This window comes from Leuresthes tenuis, unplaced genomic scaffold, assembly GCF_036924035.1.
Source record: "Leuresthes tenuis unplaced genomic scaffold, fLeuTen1.0.hap1 SCAF_1, whole genome shotgun sequence".
Taxonomy (NCBI): Eukaryota; Metazoa; Chordata; class Actinopteri; order Atheriniformes; family Atherinopsidae; genus Leuresthes; species Leuresthes tenuis.
In genome coordinates this window covers 703,628-719,511 of record NW_027325355.1, presented here as the reverse complement: position 1 = coordinate 719,511, position 15,884 = coordinate 703,628, and the positions used below count along the sequence as shown (strand labels likewise).

The window sequence follows — 15,884 nt, the reverse complement described above, 5'->3', positions numbered from 1 at the left end:
ACAGCTATTGTTGCTTACGGCCGCACCACCCTGAATATGCCTGACCTCGTCTGATCTTGGAAGAAAAGCAGGGTTGGGCCTGGTTAGTACTTGGATGGTGGACTATCTGGGAATACCAGGTGCTGTAAGCTGATTCTCTTCTCTCTACCACCTCCATGTCTTTTGTTGCAACGTCTGATCACCCTGTGACACATGAGGAAGTTGGTCATCTTCAGCTGCTGCTGCTTTGTTGGCAGACACAAAGTGATCTGAGAGTCTCAGTTTCAGCTGCAGAGAATAATCACGTCAGGGAAGAAGATGTGCCCACTACACATCAGCCTTTCTCGGAAATGATCTGGTTGCATAGAGGAACCGTATGATTCCAGTACCTATATAATGCACATTTGTCAGAGACATTGTTGCTTACGGCCACACCACCCTGAACATACCCGACCTCGTCTGATCTCGGAAGCCAAGGAGGGTTGGGCGTGGTTAGTACTTGGATGGAAGACCTCTTGGGAATACCAGGTGCTGTAAGCTTTTTCTTTTCTCTCGACCACCTGCATGTCTTTTGTTGCAACGTCTGATCACCCTGTGACACATGAGGAAGGTGGTCATCTTCAGCTTCTGCTGCTTTGTTGGCAGACACAAAGTGATCTGAGAGTCTCAGTTTCAGCTGCAGAGAATGATCACATGAGGGAAGAAGATGAACCCACTACAAGTCAGCCTTTCTCGGCAATTATCTGGTTACATAGAGGAACCGTATGATTCCAGTACCTATATAATGCACATTTGTCACAGACATTGTTGCTTACGGCCACACCACCCTGAACATGCCTGACCTCGTCTGATCTCGGTAGCCAAGGAGGGTTGGGCCTGGTTAGTACTTGGATGGGAGACCACTTGGGAATACCAGGAGCTGTAAGCTTTTTGTCTTCTCTCGACCACCTGCATGTCTTTTGTTGCAACGTCTGATCACCCTGTGACACATGAGGAAGTTGGTCATCTTCAGCTGCTGCTGCTTTGTTGGCAGACACGAAGTGATCTGAGAGTCTCAGTTTCAGCTGCAGAGAATGATCACATCAGGGAAGAAGATGTGCCCATAACAAGTCAGCCTTTCTCTGCAATTATCTGGTTACATAGAGGAATTGTATGATTCCAGTACCTATATAATGCACATTTGTCACAGAAATTGTTCCTTACGGCCACACCACCCTGAATAAGCCCGACCTCGTCTGATCTCGGAAGCCAAGGAGGGTTGGGCCTGGTTTGTACTTTAATGGGAGACTGCTTGGGAATACCAGGTGCTGTAAGCGTTTTCTCTTCTCTCTACAACCTGCATGTCTTTTCTTGCAACGTCTGATCACCCTGTGACACATGAGGAAGTTGGCCATCTTCAGCTGCTGCTGCTTTGTTGGAAGACACGAAGTGATCTGAGAGTCTCAGTTTCAACTGAAGAGAATAATCACGTCAGGGAAGAAGATGTGCCCACTACACATCAGCCTTTCTCAGCAATTATCTGGTTACATAGAGGAAGTGTATGATTCCTGTACTTATATAATGCACTTTTGTCAGACACATTGTTGCTTACGGCCACACCACCCTGAACATACCCGACCTCGTCTGATCTCGGAAGCCAAGCAGGGTTGAACCTGCTTAGTACTTGGATGGGAGACTGCTTGGGAATACCAGGTGCTGTAAGCGTTTTCTCTTCTCTCTACAACCTGCATGTCTTTTGTTGCAACGTCTGATCACCCTGTGACACATGAGGAAGATGGTCATCTTCAGCTGCTGCTGCTTTGTTGGCTGACACAAAGTGATCTGAGAGTCTCAGTTTCAGTTGCAGAGAATGATCACATCAGAGAAGATGATTTGCCCGCTACACATCAGCCTTTCTCGGCAATTATCTGGTTGCATAGAGGAACCGTATGATTCCAGTACCTATATAATGCACATTTGTCACAGTTATGGTTGCTTACGGCCACACCACCCTGAATATGCCCAACCTCATCTGATCTCAGAAGCCAAGGAGGTTTGGGCCTGGTTAGTACTTGGATGGTAGACATTCTGGGAATACCAGGTGCTGTAAGCTTTTTCTCTTCTCTCTACCACCTGCATGTCTTTTGTTGCAACGTCTGATCACCCTGTGACACATGAGGAAGTTGGTCATCTTCAGCTGCTGCTGCTTTGTTGGCTGACACAAAGTGATCTGAGAGTCTCAGTTTCAGTTGCAGAGAATGATCACATCAGAGAAGATGATTTGCCCGCTACACATCAGCCTTTCTCGGCAATTATCTGGTTGCATAGAGGAACCGTATGATTCCAGTACCTATATAATGCACATTTGTCAGAGACATTGTTGCTTACGGCCACACCACCCTGAATAAGCCCGACCTCGTCTGATCTCGGACGCCAAACAGGGTTGTACCTGGTTAGTACTTGGATGGGAGACAGCTTGGGAACACCAGGTGCTGTAAGCTTTTTCTCTTCTCTCAACCACCTGCATGTCTTTTGTTGCAACGTCTGATCACCCTGTGACACATGAGGAAGTTGGTCATCTTCAGCTTCTGCTGCTTTGTTGGCAGACACGAAGTGATCTGAGAGTCTCAGTTTCAGCTGCAGAGAATGATCACATGAGGGAAGAAGATGTGCCCACTACAAGTCAGCCTTTCTCGGCAATTATCTGGTTACATAGAGGAACCGTATGATTCCAGTACCTATATAATGCACATTTGTCACAGACATTGTTGCTTACGGCCACACCACCCTGAACATGCCCGACCTCGTCTGATCTCGGTAGCCAAGGAGGGTTGGGCCTGGTTAGTACTTTAATGGGAGACTGCTTGGGAATACCAGGTGCTCTAAGCGTTTTCTCTTCTCTCTACAACCTGCATGTCTTTTGTTGCAACGTCTGATCACCCTGTGACACACGAGGAAGTTGGCCATCTTCAGCTGCTGCTGCTTTGTTGGAAGACACGAAGTGATCTGAGAGTCTCAGTTTCAACTGAAGAGAATAATCACGTCAGGGAAGAAGATGTGCCGACTACACATCAGCCTTTCTCAGCAATTATCTGGTTACATAGAGGAACCGTATGATTCCTGTAGTTATATAATGCACATTTGTCAGACACATTGTTGCTTACGGCCACACCACCCTGAACATGCCCGACCTCGTCTGATCTCGGAAGCCAAGCAGGGTTGAGCCTCCTTAGTACTTGGATGGGAGACTGCTTGGGAATACCAGGTGCTGTAAGCGTTTTCTCTTCTCTCTACAACCTGCATGTCTTTTGTTGCAACGTCTGATCACCCTGTGACACATGAGGAAGTTGGTCATATTCAGCTGCTGCTGCTTTGTTGGCTGACACAAAGTGATCTGAGAGTCTCAGTTTCAGTTGCAGAGAATGATCACATCAGAGAAGATGATTTGCCCGCTACACATCAGCCTTTCTCGGCAATTATCTGGTTGCATAGAGGAACCGTATGATTCCAGTACCTATATAATGCACATTTGTCAGAGACATTGTTGCTTACGGCCACACCACCCTGAATAAGCCCGACCTCGCCTGATCTCGGACACCAAGAAGGTTGTACCTGGTTAGTACTTGGATGGGAGACATCTTGGGAATACCAGGTGCTGTAAGCTTTTTCTCTTCTCTCTACCACCTGCATGTCTTTTGTTGCAACGTCTGATCACCCTGTGACACGTGAAGAAGTTGGTCATCTTCAGCTGCTGCTGCTTTGTTGATAGACACGAGGTGATCTGAGAGTCTCAGTTTCAGCTGAAGAGAATAATCACATCAAGGATGAAGATGAACCCACTACAAGTCAGCCTTTTTCGGCAATTATCTGGTTACACAGAGGAACTGTATGATTCCAGTACCTATATAATGCACATTTGTCACAGTTATGGTTGCTTACGGCCACACCACCCTGAATATGCCCAACCTCATCTGATCTCAGAAGCCAAGCAGGTTTGGGCCTGGTTAGTACTTGGGTGGTAGACATTCTGGGAATACCAGGTGCTGTAAGCTTTTTCTCTTCTCTCTACCACCTGCATGTCTTTTGTTGCAACGTCTGATCACCCTGTGACACATGAGGAAGTTGGTCATCTTCAGCTGCTGCTGCTTTGTTGGCTGACACAAAGTGATCTGAGAGTCTCAGTTTCAGTTGCAGAGAATGATCACATCAGAGAAGATGATTTGCCCGCTACACATCAGCCTTTCTCGGCAATTATCTGGTTGCATAGAGGAACCGTATGATTCCAGTACCTATATAATGCACATTTGTCAGAGACATTGTTGCTTACGGCCACACCACCCTGAATAAGCCCGACCTCGCCTGATCTCGGACACCAAGAAGGTTGTACCTGGTTAGTACTTGGATGGGAGACATCTTGGGAATACCAGGTGCTGTAAGCTTTTTCTCTTCTCTCTACCACCTGCATGTCTTTTGTTGCAACGTCTGATCACCCTGTGACACGTGAAGAAGTTGGTCATCTTCAGCTGCTGCTGCTTTGTTGATAGACACGAGGTGATCTGAGAGTCTCAGTTTCAGCTGAAGAGAATAATCACATCAAGGATGAAGATGAACCCACTACAAGTCAGCCTTTTTCGGCAATTATCTGGTTACACAGAGGAACTGTATGATTCCAGTACCTATATAATGCACATTTGTCACAGTTATGGTTGCTTACGGCCACACCACCCTGAATATGCCCAACCTCATCTGATCTCAGAAGCCAAGCAGGTTTGGGCCTGGTTAGTACTTGGGTGGTAGACATTCTGGGAATACCAGGTGCTGTAAGCTTTTTCTCTTCTCTCTACCACCTGCATGTCTTTTGTTGCAACGTCTGATCACCCTGTGACACATGAGGAAGTTGGTCATCTTCAGCTGCTGCTGCTTTGTTGGCTGACACAAAGTGATCTGAGAGTCTCAGTTTCAGTTGCAGAGAATGATCACATCAGAGAAGATGATTTGCCCGCTACACATCAGCCTTTCTCGGCAATTATCTGGTTGCATAGAGGAACCGTATGATTCCAGTACCTATATAATGCACATTTGTCAGAGACATTGTTGCTTACGGCCACACCACCCTGAATAAGCCCGACCTCGTCTGATCTCGGACGCCAAACAGGGTTGTACCTGGTTAGTACTTGGATGGGAGACAGCTTGGGAACACCAGGTGCTGTAAGCTTTTTCTCTTCTCTCTACCACCTGCAAGTCTTTTGTTGCAACGTCTGATCACCCTGTGACACGTGAAGAAGTTGGTCATCTTCAGCTGCTGCTGCTTTGTTGATAGACACGAGGTGATCTGAGAGTCTCATTTTCAGCTGAAGAGAATAATCACATCAAGGAGGAAGATGAACCCACTACAAGTCAGCCTTTTTCGGCAATTATCTGGTTACACAGAGGAAGTGTATGATCCCAGTACCTATATAATGCACACTTGTCACCGATATTGTTGCTTACGGCCACACCACCCTGAATAAGCCCGACCTCGTCTGATCTCGGAAGCCAAGCAGGGTTGGGCCTGGTTAGGACTTGAATGGGAGACCGCTTGGGAATACCAGGTGCTGTAAGCTTTTTCTCTTCTCTATACCACCTGCATGTCTTTTGTTGCAACGTCTGATCACCCTGTTACACATGAGGAAGTTGGTCATCTTCAGCTTCTGCTGCTTTGTTGGCAGACACGAAGTGATCTGAGAGTCTCAGTTTCAGCTGAAGAGAATAATCACATCAGGGAAGAAGATGTGCCCACTACAAGTCAGCCTTTCTCTGCAATTATCTGGTTACATAGAAGAAGTGTATGATTCCAGTACCTATATAATGCACATTTGTCACAGCTATTGTTGCTTACGGCCGCACCACCCTGAATATGCCTGACCTCGTCTGATCTTGGAAGAAAAGCAGGGTTGGGCCTGGTTAGTACTTGGATGGTGGACTATCTGGGAATACCAGGTGCTGTAAGCTGATTCTCTTCTCTCTACCACCTCCATGTCTTTTGTTGCAACGTCTGATCACCCTGTGACACATGAGGAAGTTGGTCATCTTCAGCTGCTGCTGCTTTGTTGGCAGACACAAAGTGATCTGAGAGTCTCAGTTTCAGCTGCAGAGAATAATCACGTCAGGGAAGAAGATGTTCCCACTACACATCAGCCTTTCTCGGAAATGATCTGGTTGCATAGAGGAACCGTATGATTCCAGTACCTATATAATGCACATTTGTCAGAGACATTGTTGCTTACGGCCACACCACCCTGAACATACCCGACCTCGTCTGATCTCGGAAGCCAAGGAGGGTTGGGCGTGGTTAGTACTTGGATGGAAGACCTCTTGGGAATACCAGGTGCTGTAAGCTTTTTCTTTTCTCTCGACCACCTGCATGTCTTTTGTTGCAACGTCTGATCACCCTGTGACACATGAGGAAGGTGGTCATCTTCAGCTTCTGCTGCTTTGTTGGCAGACACAAAGTGATCTGAGAGTCTCAGTTTCAGCTGCAGAGAATGATCACATGAGGGAAGAAGATGAACCCACTACAAGTCAGCCTTTCTCGGCAATTATCTGGTTACATAGAGGAACCGTATGATTCCAGTACCTATATAATGCACATTTGTCACAGACATTGTTGCTTACGGCCACACCACCCTGAACATGCCTGACCTCGTCTGATCTCGGTAGCCAAGGAGGGTTGGGCCTGGTTAGTACTTGGATGGGAGACCACTTGGGAATACCAGGAGCTGTAAGCTTTTTGTCTTCTCTCGACCACCTGCATGTCTTTTGTTGCAACGTCTGATCACCCTGTGACACATGAGGAAGTTGGTCATCTTCAGCTGCTGCTGCTTTGTTGGCAGACACGAAGTGATCTGAGAGTCTCAGTTTCAGCTGCAGAGAATGATCACATCAGGGAAGAAGATGTGCCCATAACAAGTCAGCCTTTCTCTGCAATTATCTGGTTACATAGAGGAATTGTATGATTCCAGTACCTATATAATGCACATTTGTCACAGAAATTGTTCCTTACGGCCACACCACCCTGAATAAGCCCGACCTCGTCTGATCTCGGAAGCCAAGGAGGGTTGGGCCTGGTTTGTACTTTAATGGGAGACTGCTTGGGAATACCAGGTGCTGTAAGCGTTTTCTCTTCTCTCTACAACCTGCATGTCTTTTCTTGCAACGTCTGATCACCCTGTGACACATGAGGAAGTTGGCCATCTTCAGCTGCTGCTGCTTTGTTGGAAGACACGAAGTGATCTGAGAGTCTCAGTTTCAACTGAAGAGAATAATCACGTCAGGGAAGAAGATGTGCCCACTACACATCAGCCTTTCTCAGCAATTATCTGGTTACATAGAGGAAGTGTATGATTCCTGTACTTATATAATGCACTTTTGTCAGACACATTGTTGCTTACGGCCACACCACCCTGAACATACCCGACCTCGTCTGATCTCGGAAGCCAAGCAGGGTTGAACCTGCTTAGTACTTGGATGGGAGACTGCTTGGGAATACCAGGTGCTGTAAGCGTTTTCTCTTCTCTCTACAACCTGCATGTCTTTTGTTGCAACGTCTGATCACCCTGTGACACATGAGGAAGTTGGTCATCTTCAGCTGCTGCTGCTTTGTTGGCTGACACAAAGTGATCTGAGAGTCTCAGTTTCGGTTGCAGAGAATGATCACATCAGAGAAGATGATTTGCCCGCTACACATCAGCCTTTCTCGGCAATTATCTGGTTGCATAGAGGAACCGTATGATTCCAATACCTATATAATGCACATTTGTCAGAGACATTGTTGCTTACGGCCACACCACCTTGAATAAGCCCGACCTCGTCTGATCTCGGACACCAAGAAGGTTGTACCTGGTTAGTACTTGGATGGGAGACAGCTTGGGAATACCAGGTGCTGTAAGCTTTTTCTCTTCTCTCTACCACCTGCATGTCTTTTGTTGCAACGTCTGATCACCCTGTGACACGTGAAGAAGTTGGTCATCTTCAGCTGCTGCTGCTTTGTTGATAGACACGAGGTGATCTGAGAGTCTCAGTTTCAGCTGAAGAGAATAATCACATCAAGGAGGAAGATGATGTGCCCACTACAAGTCAGCCTTTTTCGGCAATTATCTGGTTACACAGAGGAAGTGTATGATTCCAGTACCTATATAATGCACATTTGTCACCGATATTGTTGCTTACGGCCGCACCACCCTGAATATACCTGACCTCGTCTGATCTTGGAAGAAAAGCAGGGTTGGGCCTCGTTAGTATTTGGATGGGAGACCACTTCGGAATACGAGGTGCTGTAAGCTTTTTCTCTTCTCTGTACCACCTGCATGTCTTTTGTTGCAACGTCTGATCACCCTGTGACACATGAGGAAGTTGGTCATCTTCAGCTTCTGCTGCTTTGTTGGCAGACACAAAGTGATCTGAGAGTCTCAGTTTCAGCTCGAGAGAATAATCACGTCAGGGAAGAAGATGTGCCCACTACTTATCAGCTTTTCTCGGCAATTATCTGGTTACATAGAGGAACTGTATGATTCCAGTACCTATATAATGCACATTTGTCACAGTTATGGTTGCTTACGGCCACACCACCCTGAATATGCCTGACCACGTCTGATCTCGGAAGCCAAGCAGGTTTGGGCCTGGTTAGTACTTGGATGGTAGAATATCTGGGAATACCAGGTGCTGTAAGCTTATTCTCTTCTCTCTACCACCTGCATGTCTTTTGTTGCAACGTCTGATCACCCTGTGACACATGAGGAAGTTGGTCATCTTCAGCTGCTGCTGCTGTGTTGGCAGACACAAAGTGATCTGAGAGTCTCAGTTTCAGCTGCAGAGAATAATCACGTCAGGGCAGAAGATGTGCCCACTACACATCAGCCTTTCTCGGAAATGATCTGGTTGCATAGAGGAACCGTATGATTCCAGTACCTATATAATGCACATTTGTCAGAGACATTGTTGCTTACGGCCACACCACCCTGAACATACCCGACCTCGTCTGATCTCGGAAGCCAAGGAGGGTTGGGCGTGGTTAGTACTTGGATGGAAGACCTCTTGGGAATACCAGGTGCTGTAAGCTTTTTCTCTTCTCTCGACCACCTGCATGTCTTTTGTTGCAACGTCTGATCACCCTGTGACACATGAGGAAGTTGGTCATCTTCAGCTGCTGCTGCTTTGTTGGCAGACACGAAGTGATCTGAGAGTCTCAGTTTCAGCTGCAGAGAATAATCACATCAGGGAAGAAGATGTGCCCATAACAAGTCAGCCTTTCTCTGCAATTATCTGGTTACATAGAGGAATTGTATGATTCCAGTACCTATATAATGCACATTTGTCACACAAATTGTTCCTTACGGCCACACCACCCTGAATAAGCCCGACCTCGTCTGATCTCGGAAGCCAAGGAGGGTTGGGCCTGGTTAGTACTTTAATGGGAGACTGCTTGGGAATACCAGGTGCTGTAAGCGTTTTCTCTTCTCTCTACCACCTGCATGTCTTTTGTTGCAACGTCTGATCACCCTGTGACACATGAGGAAGTTGGCCATCTTCAGCTGCTGCTGCTTTGTTGGCAGACACGAAGTGATCTGAGAGTCTCAGTTTCAGTTGCAGAGAATGATCACATCAGAGAAGATGATTTGCCCGCTACACATCAGCCTTTCTCGGCAATTATCTGGTTGCATAGAGGAACCGTATGATTCAAGTACCTATATAATGCACATTTGTCAGAGACATTGTTGCTTACGGCCACACCACCCTGAATAAGCCCGACCTCGTCTGATCTCGGACGCCAAGCAGGGTTGTACCTGGTTAGTACTTGGATGGGAGACAGCTTGGGAATACCAGGTGCTGTAAGCTTTTTCTCTTCTCTCTACCACCTGCATGTCTTTTGTTGCAACGTCTGATCACCCTGTGACACGTGAAGAAGTTGGTCATCTTCAGCTGCTGCTGCTTTGTTGGAAGACACGAAGTGAACTGAGAATCTCAGTTTCAGCTGAAGAGAATAATCACGTCAGGGAAGAAGATGTGCCCACTACACATCAGCCTTTCTCATCAATTATCTGGTTACATAGAGGAACCGTATGATTCCTGTACTTATATAATGCACATTTGTCACAGACATTGTTACTTACGGCCACACCACCCTGAATTTGCCTGACCTCGTCTGATCTCGGAAGCCAAGCATTGTTGGGCCTGGTTAGTACTTGGGTGGGAGACCGCTTGGGAATACCAGGTGCTGTAAGCTTTTTCTCTTCTCTCTACCACCTGCATGTGTTTTGTTGCAACGTCTGATCACCCTGTGACACATGAGGAAGTTGGTCATCTTCAGCTGCTGCTGCTTTGTTGGCAGACACGAAGTGATCTGAGAGTCTCAGTTTCAGCTGAAGAGAATGATCACATCAGAGAAGATGATATGCCCACTACACATCAGCCTTTCTCGGCAATTATCTGGTTTCATAGAGGAAGTGTATGATTCCAGTACCTATATAATTCACATTTGTAACAAACATTGTTGCTTACGGCCACACCACCCTGAATAAGCCCCACCTTGTCTTATCCTGGAAGCCAAGCAGGGTTGGGCCTGGTTCGTACTTCAATGGGAGACTGCTTGGGAATACCAGGTGCTGTAAGCTTTTTCTCTTCTCTCTACCACCTGCATGTCTTTTGTTGCAACATCTGATCACCCTGTGACACATGAGGAAGTTTGTCATCTTCAGCTTCTGCTGCTTTGTTGGCAGACACGAAGTGATCTGAGAGTCTCATTTTCAACTGAAGAGAATAATAACGTCAGGGAAGAAGATGTGCCCCCTACACATCAGCCTTTCTCGGCAATTATCTGGTTACATAGAGGAACTGTATGATTCCAGTACCTATATAATGCACATTTGTCACAGACATTGTTGCTTACGGCCACACCACCCTCAATATGCCTGACCTCGTCTGATCTCGGAAGCCAAGCACGGTTGGCCTGGTTAGTACTTGGGTGGGAGACTGCTTGGGAATACCAGGTGCTGTAAGCTTTATCTCTTCTCTGGACCACCTGAATGTCTTTTGTTGCAACGTCTGATCACCCTGTGACACATGAGGAAGTTGGTCATCTTCAGCTTCTGCTGCTTTGTTTGCAGACACGAAGTGATCTGAGAGTCTCAGTTTCAGCTGCAGAGAATAATCACGTCAGGGAAGAAGATGTGCCCACTACACATAAGCCTTTCTCGGCAATTATCTGGTTACATAGAGGAACCGTATGATTCCAGTACCTATATAATGCACATTTGTCACAGACATTGTCGCTTACGGCAACACCACCCTGAACATGCCTGACCTCGTCTGATCTCGGAAGCCAAGCACGGTTGGCCTGGTTAGTACTTGGGTGGGAGACCACTTGGGAATACCAGGTGCTGTAAGCTTTATCTCTTCTCTGGACCACCTGAATGTCTTTTGTTGCAACGTCTGATCACCCTGTGACACATGAGGAAGTTGGTCATCTTCAGCTTCTGCTGCTTTGTTGGCAGATACGAAGTGATCTGAGAGTCTCAGTTTCAGCTGCAGAGAATAATCACGTCAGGGAAGAAGATGTGCCCACTACACATAAGCCTTTCTCTGCAATTATCTGGTTACATAGAGGAACCGTATGATTCCAGTACCTATATAATGCACATTTGTCACAGAGATTGTCGCTTACGGCCACACCACCCTGAATATAATATGCCCGACCTTGTCCGATCTCGGAAGCCAAGCGGGGTTGTGCCTGGTTAGTACTTGGGTGGGAGACTGCTTGGGAATACCAGGTGCTGTAAGCTTTTTCTCTTCTCTCTACCACCTGCATGTCTTTTGTTGCAACGTCTGATCACCCTGTGACACATGAGGAAGTTGGTCATCTTCAGCTGCTGCTGCTTTGTTGGCAGACACAAAGTGATCTGAGAGTCTCAGTTTCAGCTGGAGAGAATAATCACATCAGGGAAGAAGATATGCCCACTACACATCAGCCTTTCTCGGCAATTATCTGGTTACATAGAGGAACTGTATGATTCCAGTACCAATATAATGCACATTTGTCACAGACTTTGTTGCTTACGGCCACACCACCCTCAACATATCCGACCTTGTCCGATCTCGGAAGCCAAGCACGGATGGGCCTGGTTAGTACTTACATGGGAGACTGCTTTGGAATACCAGGTGCTGTAAGCTTTTTCTCTTCTCTCTACCACCTGCATGTCTTTTGTTGCAACGTCTGATCACCCTGTGACACATGAGGAAGTTGGTCATCTTCAGCTGCTGCTGCTTTGTTGGCAGACACAAAGTGATCTGAGAGTCTCAGTTTCAGCTGCAGAGAATAATCACATCAGGGAAGAAGATGTGCCCACTACAAGTCAGCCTTTCTCGGCAATTATCTGGTTACATAGAGGAAGTGTATGATTCCAGTACTTATATAAGGCACATTTGTCACATATATTGTTGCTTACAGCCACACCACCCTGAATAAGCACGATCTCGGAAGCCAAGCAGGTTTGGGCCTGGTTAGTACTTGGAAGGTAGACTGCCTGGGAATACCAGGTGCTTTAAGCTTTTTCTCTTCTCTCTACCACCTGCATGTCTTTTGTTGCAACGTCTGATCACCCTGTGACACATGAGGAAGTTGGTCATCTTCAGCTGCTGCTGCTTTGTTGGCAGACACGAAGTGATCTGAGAGTCTCAGTTTCAGCTGCAGAGAATAATCACGTCAGGGAAGAAGATGTGCCCACTACAAGTCAGCTTTTCTCTGCAATTATCTGGTTACATAGAGGAACCGTATGATTCCAGTACCTATATAATGCACATTTGTCACAGACATTGTTGCTTACGGCCACACCACCCTGAACATGCCCGACCTCGTCTTATCTCGGAAGCCAAGGAGGGTTGGGCCTGGTTAGTACTTAAATGGGAGACCGCTTGGGAATACCAGGAGCTGTAAGCTTTTTGTCTTCTCTCGACCACCTGCATGTCTTTTGTTGCAACGTCTGATCCCCCTGTGACACATGAGGAAGTTGGTCATCTTCAGCTTCTGCTGCTTTGTTGGAAGACACGAAGTGATCTGAGAGTCTCAGTTTCAGCTGAAGAGAATAATCACGTCAGGGAAGAAGATGTGCCCACTACACATCAGCCTTTCTCAGCAATTATCTGGTTACATAGAGGAACCGCATGATTCCTGTACTTATATAATGCACATTTGTCAGACACATTGTTTCTTACGGCCACACTACCCTGAACATGCCCGACCTTGTCTGATCTCGGAAGCCAAGCAGGGTTGAGCCTGCTTAGTACTTGGATGGGAGACAGCTTGGGAATACCAGGTGCTGTAAGCTTTTTCTCTTCTCTCTACCACCTGCATGTCTTTTGTTGCAACGTCTGATCACCCTGTGACACGTGAAGAAGTTGGTCATCTTCAGCTGCTGCTGCTTTGTTGGCAGACACGAAGTGATCTGAGAGTCTCAGTTTCAGCTGGAGAGAATAATCACATCAGGGAAGAAGATATGCCCACTACACATCAGCCTTTCTCGGCAATTATCTGGTTACATAGAGGAACTGTATGATTCCAGTACCAATATAATGCACATTTGTCACAGACTTTGTTGCTTACGGCCACACCACCCTCAACATATCCGACCTTGTCCGATCACGGAAGCCAAGCACGGTTTGGCCTGGTTAGTACTTAGATGGGAGACTGCTTTGGAATACCAGGTGCTGTAAGCTTTTTCTCTTCTCTCTACCACCTGCATGTCTTTTGTTGCAACGTCTGATCACCCTGTGACACATGAGGAAGTTGGTCATCTTCAGCTTCTGCTGCTTTGTTGGCAGACACAAAGTGATCTGAGAGTCTCATTTTCAGCTGGAGAGAATTATCACGTCAGGGAACAAGATGTGCCCACTACACATGAGCCTTTCTCGGCAATTATCTGGTTACATAGAGGAACCGTATGACTCCATTACCTATATAATGCACATTTGTCACAGAAATTGTCGCTTACGGCCACACCACCCTGAATATGCCCGACCTCGTCTGATCTCGGAAGCCAAGCAGGGTTGGGGCTGGTTAGTACTTGGATGGGAGACCGCTTGGGAATACGAGGTGCTGTAAGCTTCTTCTCTTCTCTCTACCACCTGCATGTCTTTTGTTGCAACGTCTGATCACCCTGTGACACATGAGGAAGTTGGTCATCTTCAGTTACTGCTGCTGCTTTGTTGGCAGACACAAAGTGATCTGAGAGTCTCAGTTTCAGTTGCAGAGAATGATCACATCAGAGAAGATGATTTGCGCGCTACACATCAGCCTTTCTCAGCAATTATCTGGTTGCATAGAGGAACCGTATGATTCCAGTACCTATATAATGCACATTTGTCAGAGACATTGTTGCTTACGGCCACACCACCCTGAATAAGCCCGACCTCGTCTGATCTCGGACGCCAAACAGGGTTGTACCTGGTTAGTACTTGGATGGGAGACAGCTTGGGAACACCAGGTGCTGTAAGCTTTTTCTCTTCTCTCTACCACCTGCATGTCTTTTGTTGCAACGTCTGATCACCCTGTGACACATGAGGAAGTTGGTCATCTTCAGCTGCTGCTGCTTTGTTGGCAGACACAAAGTGATCTGAGAGTCTCAGTTTCAGCTCGAGAGAATAATCACGTCAGGGAAGAAGATGTGCCCACTACTTATCAGCTTTTCTCGGCAATTATCTGGTTACATAGAGGAACCGTATGATTCCAGTACCTATATAATGCACATTTGTCAGAGACATTGTTGCTTACGGCCACACCACCCTGAACATGCCCGACCTCGTCTGATCTCGGACGCCAAACAGGGTTGTACCTGGTTAGTACTTGGATGGGAGACCTCTTGGGAACACCAGGTGCTGTAAGCTTTTTCTCTTCTCTCTACCACCTGCATGTCTTTTGTTGCAACGTCTGATCACCCTGTGACACATGAGGAAGTTGGTCATCTTCAGCTGCTGCTGCTTTGTTGGTAGACACGAAGTGATCTGAGAGTCTCAGTTTCAGCTGGAGAGAATAATCACATCAGGGAAGAAGATATGCCCACTACACATCAGCCTTTCTCGGCAATTATCTGGTTACATAGAGGAACTGTATGATTCCAGTACCAATATAATGCACATTTGTCACAGACTTTGTTGCTTACGGCCACACCACCCTCAACATATCCGACCTTGTCCGATCACGGAAGCCAAGCACGGTTGGGCCTGGTTAGTACTTAGATGGGAGACTGCTTTGGAATACCAGGTGCTGTAAGCTTTTTCTCTTCTCTCTACCACCTGCATGTCTTTTGTTGCAACGTCTGATCACCCTGTGACACATGAGGAAGTTGGTCATCTTCAGCTTCTGCTGCTTTGTTGGCAGACACAAAGTGATCTGAGAGTCTCATTTTCAGCTGGAGAGAATTATCACGTCAGGGAACAAGATGTGCCCACTACACATCAGCCTTTCTCGGCAATTATCTGGTTACATAGAGGAACCGTATGACTCCATTACCTATATAATGCACATTTGTCACAGAAATTGTCGCTTACGGCCACACCACCCTGAATATGCCCGACCTCGTCTGATCTCGGAAGCCAAGCAGGGTTGGGGCTGGTTAGTACTTGGATGGGAGACCGCTTGGGAATACGAGGTGCTGTAAGCTTCTTCTCTTCTCTCTACCACCTGCATGTCTTTTGTTGCAACGTCTGATCACCCTGTGACACATGAGGAAGTTGGTCATCTTCAGTTACTGCTGCTGCTTTGTTGGCAGACACAAAGTGATCTGAGAGTCTCAGTTTCAGTTGCAGAGAATGATCACATCAGAGAAGATGATTTGCGCGCTACACATCAGCCTTTCTCAGCAATTATCTGGTTGCATAGAGGAACCGTATGATTCCAG

At 46.8% G+C, this 15,884-nt stretch overlaps 38 pseudogenes; all 38 read left to right on the top strand.

The window, feature by feature from the left end:
* The first annotated feature begins 12 nt into the window (after nt 1–12).
* LOC140278673 (5S ribosomal RNA) lies at nt 13–131 on the top strand (annotated as a pseudogene).
* A 269-nt stretch (nt 132–400) lies between these two features.
* On the top strand, nt 401–519 carry LOC140300449 (5S ribosomal RNA; annotated as a pseudogene).
* Nucleotides 520–788: 269 nt separating this feature from the next.
* Nucleotides 789–907, top strand: LOC140303122 (5S ribosomal RNA; annotated as a pseudogene).
* A 269-nt stretch (nt 908–1,176) lies between these two features.
* On the top strand, nt 1,177–1,295 carry LOC140291386 (5S ribosomal RNA; annotated as a pseudogene).
* A 269-nt stretch (nt 1,296–1,564) lies between these two features.
* LOC140313273 (5S ribosomal RNA) lies at nt 1,565–1,683 on the top strand (annotated as a pseudogene).
* A 269-nt stretch (nt 1,684–1,952) lies between these two features.
* LOC140296340 (5S ribosomal RNA) lies at nt 1,953–2,071 on the top strand (annotated as a pseudogene).
* A 269-nt stretch (nt 2,072–2,340) lies between these two features.
* Nucleotides 2,341–2,459, top strand: LOC140292498 (5S ribosomal RNA; annotated as a pseudogene).
* A 269-nt stretch (nt 2,460–2,728) lies between these two features.
* LOC140291301 (5S ribosomal RNA) lies at nt 2,729–2,847 on the top strand (annotated as a pseudogene).
* A 269-nt stretch (nt 2,848–3,116) lies between these two features.
* Nucleotides 3,117–3,235, top strand: LOC140291127 (5S ribosomal RNA; annotated as a pseudogene).
* A 656-nt stretch (nt 3,236–3,891) lies between these two features.
* LOC140293858 (5S ribosomal RNA) lies at nt 3,892–4,010 on the top strand (annotated as a pseudogene).
* Nucleotides 4,011–4,666: 656 nt separating this feature from the next.
* Nucleotides 4,667–4,785, top strand: LOC140293856 (5S ribosomal RNA; annotated as a pseudogene).
* A 269-nt stretch (nt 4,786–5,054) lies between these two features.
* On the top strand, nt 5,055–5,173 carry LOC140292497 (5S ribosomal RNA; annotated as a pseudogene).
* A 269-nt stretch (nt 5,174–5,442) lies between these two features.
* Nucleotides 5,443–5,561, top strand: LOC140300132 (5S ribosomal RNA; annotated as a pseudogene).
* Nucleotides 5,562–5,830: 269 nt separating this feature from the next.
* LOC140278668 (5S ribosomal RNA) lies at nt 5,831–5,949 on the top strand (annotated as a pseudogene).
* A 269-nt stretch (nt 5,950–6,218) lies between these two features.
* Nucleotides 6,219–6,337, top strand: LOC140300447 (5S ribosomal RNA; annotated as a pseudogene).
* A 269-nt stretch (nt 6,338–6,606) lies between these two features.
* Nucleotides 6,607–6,725, top strand: LOC140303115 (5S ribosomal RNA; annotated as a pseudogene).
* Nucleotides 6,726–6,994: 269 nt separating this feature from the next.
* Nucleotides 6,995–7,113, top strand: LOC140291384 (5S ribosomal RNA; annotated as a pseudogene).
* Nucleotides 7,114–7,382: 269 nt separating this feature from the next.
* Nucleotides 7,383–7,501, top strand: LOC140313269 (5S ribosomal RNA; annotated as a pseudogene).
* Nucleotides 7,502–7,770: 269 nt separating this feature from the next.
* LOC140296972 (5S ribosomal RNA) lies at nt 7,771–7,888 on the top strand (annotated as a pseudogene).
* A 272-nt stretch (nt 7,889–8,160) lies between these two features.
* LOC140279212 (5S ribosomal RNA) lies at nt 8,161–8,279 on the top strand (annotated as a pseudogene).
* Nucleotides 8,280–8,548: 269 nt separating this feature from the next.
* Nucleotides 8,549–8,667, top strand: LOC140291222 (5S ribosomal RNA; annotated as a pseudogene).
* A 269-nt stretch (nt 8,668–8,936) lies between these two features.
* LOC140300446 (5S ribosomal RNA) lies at nt 8,937–9,055 on the top strand (annotated as a pseudogene).
* Nucleotides 9,056–9,324: 269 nt separating this feature from the next.
* On the top strand, nt 9,325–9,443 carry LOC140288453 (5S ribosomal RNA; annotated as a pseudogene).
* A 269-nt stretch (nt 9,444–9,712) lies between these two features.
* LOC140290349 (5S ribosomal RNA) lies at nt 9,713–9,831 on the top strand (annotated as a pseudogene).
* Nucleotides 9,832–10,100: 269 nt separating this feature from the next.
* Nucleotides 10,101–10,219, top strand: LOC140273198 (5S ribosomal RNA; annotated as a pseudogene).
* Nucleotides 10,220–10,488: 269 nt separating this feature from the next.
* Nucleotides 10,489–10,607, top strand: LOC140297286 (5S ribosomal RNA; annotated as a pseudogene).
* A 269-nt stretch (nt 10,608–10,876) lies between these two features.
* On the top strand, nt 10,877–10,994 carry LOC140293363 (5S ribosomal RNA; annotated as a pseudogene).
* Nucleotides 10,995–11,263: 269 nt separating this feature from the next.
* On the top strand, nt 11,264–11,381 carry LOC140286928 (5S ribosomal RNA; annotated as a pseudogene).
* Nucleotides 11,382–11,650: 269 nt separating this feature from the next.
* On the top strand, nt 11,651–11,774 carry LOC140290808 (5S ribosomal RNA; annotated as a pseudogene).
* A 269-nt stretch (nt 11,775–12,043) lies between these two features.
* LOC140294676 (5S ribosomal RNA) lies at nt 12,044–12,162 on the top strand (annotated as a pseudogene).
* Nucleotides 12,163–12,809: 647 nt separating this feature from the next.
* Nucleotides 12,810–12,928, top strand: LOC140288877 (5S ribosomal RNA; annotated as a pseudogene).
* A 269-nt stretch (nt 12,929–13,197) lies between these two features.
* LOC140294894 (5S ribosomal RNA) lies at nt 13,198–13,316 on the top strand (annotated as a pseudogene).
* A 269-nt stretch (nt 13,317–13,585) lies between these two features.
* On the top strand, nt 13,586–13,704 carry LOC140297205 (5S ribosomal RNA; annotated as a pseudogene).
* Nucleotides 13,705–13,973: 269 nt separating this feature from the next.
* LOC140300852 (5S ribosomal RNA) lies at nt 13,974–14,092 on the top strand (annotated as a pseudogene).
* Nucleotides 14,093–14,364: 272 nt separating this feature from the next.
* Nucleotides 14,365–14,483, top strand: LOC140292496 (5S ribosomal RNA; annotated as a pseudogene).
* A 269-nt stretch (nt 14,484–14,752) lies between these two features.
* LOC140303909 (5S ribosomal RNA) lies at nt 14,753–14,871 on the top strand (annotated as a pseudogene).
* A 269-nt stretch (nt 14,872–15,140) lies between these two features.
* Nucleotides 15,141–15,259, top strand: LOC140295474 (5S ribosomal RNA; annotated as a pseudogene).
* Nucleotides 15,260–15,528: 269 nt separating this feature from the next.
* LOC140300851 (5S ribosomal RNA) lies at nt 15,529–15,647 on the top strand (annotated as a pseudogene).
* Nucleotides 15,648–15,884: the final 237 nt, after the last annotated feature.